The 5000-nt window shown below is 51.1% G+C and overlaps 1 protein-coding gene across 5 annotated transcripts in view; it reads right to left on the reverse strand.

Annotated features, from left to right (window-relative positions):
- The window catches only part of LOC113817325 (DBH-like monooxygenase protein 1), a 452414-nt gene that overhangs the window by 22292 nt on the left and 425122 nt on the right, over positions 1 to 5000 (reverse strand). The window lies entirely within an intron of this gene.

Below are 5000 nucleotides of genomic sequence, written 5' to 3' on the forward strand. Positions count from 1 at the left end.
CTCCTCTCCTCTGACCCAGCATCCCCCCCCCCTCTCCTATGACCCAACACCCCCCACCTCACCTCAAAGGCCCCCACCATCCCCCCATCCCCCGTGACCCAACTTGCACCGGGCCGTTCCTCCATCACTCCCAAATCCCTGCTATCCTGTCCTGATGACCTCGGCTCTCCCACATATCCTTCCCTTCGCCTCGTCATGATTCGTCTTATCCATCACTCTCTCCTCTCTTTTTTTTCTCTCCTTTTCTCTCTCTTTTTTTTTATTCTCCTCTCTCTCTTTCCCCTTTTCTTTTCTTTTGACTTTTCCTTTTTTTTCATTCTGCTGATTTTGGTTGTCGCTTTCTTTCGTTTTTTCTTTCATTTCGGCATTTCGATTTTTTTCTCTCTCTCGAATTTAGTCTATGCGTGGTTTGTTTGTTTGTTGTTGTTCTTATCTTCCTATCCAACCCCCACCCCCTTCTCCCTCCTTTCTACTTTCTTCACCTTCTCCCTCCTTCTCTATACCCCTCTCCCCTCTCCCTCTCCCTCCCTTACATTTTACCTCCTCTCACTTTCCCCCTTACCTCCTACTCCCCCCCCCTTTAACCTCAACCCTCCCCTTCCTCTCCCCCTTTTAACCTCCTCAACCCTCCCCCCTCCATATTCCTCTCTAATACCCCTTACCCCTTCCCAACCCCCTCCCTTAAACCTCATTTCCCCACCCCCTTTTTCACCCCCTCCCTTAACTCTCATTTCCCATCCCCTTTTTCACCCCCTCCCCCCTTTAACCGCCCATAACCCCCACCCCACCCCCCTTTAACCGCCCATAACACCCACCCCACCCCTATTTAACCGCCCATACCCCCACCCCACCCCTTTCCCATCGGGGGCGTTCCCAGCCCAGTGGCCCGCCCGCGCGAGGATGTTGTGGCTGGCCAAACATCCGGGGTCTGTTCGAGGTGGCCATGGCTTGGAGGGGGGGGGGGTGAGGGTGAGGGGACGATGGGGGGAAGAATAGCGGAAGGGTTATGGGGGAGAAAGGATGGGGAGAAGGAGAAGACATGGAAGCAGAGAGGGGAAGGGAGAAGACGTGCAAGGAGAGAGGAAGAGAGAGAGAGAGAGGGAGAAAGTGAGTTAGTGAGTTAGTGAGTTAGTGAGTGAGAGAGAGACAGAGAGAGAGAGAGAGAGAGAGAGAGAGAGAGAGAGAGAGAGAGAGAGAGAGAGAGAGAGAGAGAGAGAGAGAGAGAGAGAGAAAGACCGAAAGATAAGACACGAGAAGCAAGACAAAAAAAGTAGAAAGAGAAGAAGAAAAAAGAAAGGAAGTCACCTCGGAACCAATCAACGACAGAGTAAGTTACAGCTACATTATGCAAAACAATTAGCGGCCGCTTTGGACCTCCCTTCTCAAATGTCGCACAAAAACGGGACGACTGACTGAGCTGCTCCCTCTCCCTCCCTCCCACCCTCCCCCTCTCCCTCTCCATCCCACTCCTTCCTTCCTTCCCTCCCTCCCTCCCTCCCTCCCCCCCTCCTCCCCTCCCTCCCCCCCTCCCTCCCTCCATCCCTCCCTCCCTCTCTCTCTCTCTCTCTCCCTCCCTCCTCTCTCTCTCCCTCCCCCTCTCTCTCTCTCTCTCTCCCCCTCCCTCCCTCTCTCCCTCCCTCCCCCCTTTCTCTCTCCCTCCCTCTCTCCCTCCGTCGTCGCTGCACTGTCATCGAGGGTCGTTAATTGTCCCCTGAGCCGCTGCCAGTTCATTAATTAGGCAATTAATATTACCTGTTCTCAATATCCACGGTTGGCGTGGTTATTCATTCATTTTTCATCTTTTATAAACATTTGGTTAGACTTAATTTTTTCAGTGTTGGTTGGTTGGTATCTCCCTTTTCATTGTTTTCAATGTCGTTACTGTCAATTTTCTCTGTCTACATCATCTTCTCTTCTTCCACTTCTTTATTCTGTTCTTTTCTTATGTTCATGTTCATCTTCTTCTCCTCCTTCTTTTGCTCTTTATGGGTCTTCTTCGCTATCCCTTTACCTCTCTCAGCTCATTATCTTTATCGCTTCCTTCATTACCGGCTTCCCTCTCCCTCCCTCTCTCTCTCTCTCTCTCTCTTGCATAATCGTTTCTCCTTTCAACCGTCTCGCCAAAGACATCCGCTCCTTTGAATATTTCTCTCGAGATCTTTTACTTCCCTCTTCTCTTCTTCTTGTCCTTGTTCTGCTTCTTCTCCTTCTATTTCTTCTTCTGTTTCTATTTCTTTTTCTTCTTCTTCTATTTATATTTATTATTCTCCCTCCTCTTCTTTTTCTTCTCCTCCTCCTCGATTTCCTTTACTTCCTCAATTCTTTTTCCTCCTCCTCTTCTTCCTCATCCTCAATCTTGCCAAAATTCCGCTCATTTCTCCCTCTCATTTGCTCAAACCCTCACCATCACCTATTCCTCCATGTCCTTCCTTCGCACCAACTCCACACCCGATCGGAGCTCCCCCTGTATCGCGTGGCACCCCGACTCCCTAGTGCCAAACCCCTGGCACTGGGTTTATAGGCCTCCATTTCCCAGCCCTCAAGACCCCGGCGAAAGGGTCTCTCGCACTTATATATAGACAATAAAGTTCTTTCAAAGCGTAACGGAATAATAATAATAATGTCTCTAATTGCAGCAGCCACAATGGTGCAATGGCTTGCTAGTTTATCCCCTCTTAATGCTGCTAATTAGAGTTATGGCATGACATCACCTATATATAAAAAATGGCATTGGTCGCAATACAACAGCGATTATTAACAACGGTAACCGGATTATCGTTGGATTAATGTTCCACAATAGATAAAAAAAATCCAACTTATAAAACATCACATCAGAAACGACTTATTTTGCCATTGTCCCCTTCGAACAACAGAACAAAGGGAGGCGCAGTAATGATCACAGAATACAGAACTTTACCGCGGTTTTGCCACGAAACAATAGCGTAATAAAAAAATATATAATAATAATAATTTTAAAAAATAAAAAACAACCCAAGCACATGAATGTCATTGTTCGAAATTCCGCGTTTTCTTTTCTACGCCATCAACACATTTAAAATGGAGATTAAACTGCGCGTTCTGTAACATAATATAAAAGTTGCTCACTCGCCGACGCGGCCTCAGAAGCTGCGCCATCCGAGCTCCGTCATCCCACAAAGCTGCCGAGAGCCCCGCCGTAGCTTTTCATCTGCAATAGCTTCGGCGCCGTCATTAAAAAGGGCAAAATGAATTCTGGTTAAAAGTGGAAACGAAGAAGCAAGAAATAAAGAGGAGAGCTATACAGGCGTACAACAATTACCCTTTTGTCGTCAATGGCTAACACGATCCTTTCATCTCTATTAAACTGCTCTCTTGGCTGGGACTCGAAATTTAACGAGTCCCCCCCACCCCATCCCTCTCAAAAAGAAAAAGAGAGAAAAAAACGACACAAATGATGAAAAAGATTCCCCTTGATGAGAGAGGCTTCAGCCAAACCTCAAGTGTAAAAGTTTGCCCTAAGCGTCAACAACGGAATGGGGGTTTCACATAGTATATGCTATTACCCTAAAGCAGGTCCCACGGGTAAAACTTTGAGAAGCGGGGCCTCGCTGCGCCCGGATTAAGCAATTTATGCCTACCTTCAGAGCAGCTCTTAACTTCAGCTAAACTTTGTGTAATTGAGCTGTCAACCTCGAGTATGTGTCGGCGGGTACTGGGGGTACGAGGGGGGGAGGGATTACAAGCGCCAAAGGAGGGCCAAAGATCAAACTTCAACAATGGCACACACACGGAGTGCCACCCGACTTTGCTTCCCGGCTCCGAAGTGCCAAATCAAGCACCCTTCAGTGGCCCTCTTTCCAAGCCGAAGAGAAACCCTGAAGCCAGATCGCGGAAAACGCGGGGGCTTCTTGGCCGAAGGGCGTCCCTCTCCCGCGAGGCTTCCGGACGGCCGCCGGAGGAGAGCCAAAGCGACGACGCCGAAGTTGGCCGAGGTTTCCTAGGCGACCAAGCAGGCGTGCCCCCCCACCCCCACCCCGCCCCCCGTATCCAATCCCCGCGCGAGGCACACAACTTCCCTCCCCTCCTCTTCCCTTCGCGAGTTGTGCTGCTCTGAACTTTGAGCGCTTCCCCGGTCGGCCTCTGCCACCCCTTCGCCTCCTCCTCCCTGCCTCCAACTCCGTCCCTCCCTGCCGTCAGGGCCGCACCTTCCCTCCCCCTGCCACGCCCTCGTCTGCCCTGCCACCGCCAGCTCTTCTCTTTCACGCCCATCCCACGCAGATCCCTCCAAATTCAGGCCTAAGGCTCGGCCCCTTCGGAAATTAAAAAAACTTCCGTGTGTTCTTTTTTCCTTGCCAATTCTTATGACCCTGAGCTTCATTTTTCTTGTAAACTTCGCATTTTCTCTTTCCTTATTACACCGAAATCCTCCCTACTCCCCTCTCCTCCCACCCCACTCAAAAAATCTACTCGTTACCGAAAATATACTTTTTCTTATCGTCACGTCTCGGCTCGCAGCTCTCGACCCCCACCCCCGCTCTCCCCCTCGGGCCTTTCAGAGCCACAGGAGTCACTCATTCTAGTCTGCCTCTGTCTTTCAGCCTGCCTGTTTGTCTGTCTGTCTGTCTTTGTCTCTGTCTATGTCTGTCTCTGTCCCTCTCCCTCCCACCCTCATTTTCACTCTCCCTCTCCCTCCCACCCTCATTTTCACTCTCCCTCTCCCTCTATCCCTCTCTCACTCACTTTCTCCCTCACCCTCACTCCTTCCCCCATAAGCACCACCCCATGGCTCTCCCTCCACCTGCCTTCCCGCCCACCCCTGCAAGACACGCCCCCTTAAGCCGCAGTCCTCCTTCCGAAGAGAACAGCCCCTAGCTGTGGGTGGGTCTTCGCCCGGTTCGGTCCTCGCGAGGAGCCCACGCCCCAAGCAGCAGCCCCCTTCCCTGCCTCGCCCCAAGCAGCAGCCCTCTCCCCCGCCCCGCCCCTAGCAGCAGCCCCCTCCCCCGCCCCGCCCCTAGCAGCAG

This window comes from Penaeus vannamei, chromosome 8, assembly GCF_042767895.1.
Source record: "Penaeus vannamei isolate JL-2024 chromosome 8, ASM4276789v1, whole genome shotgun sequence".
NCBI classification, from domain to species: Eukaryota; Metazoa; Arthropoda; class Malacostraca; order Decapoda; family Penaeidae; genus Penaeus; species Penaeus vannamei.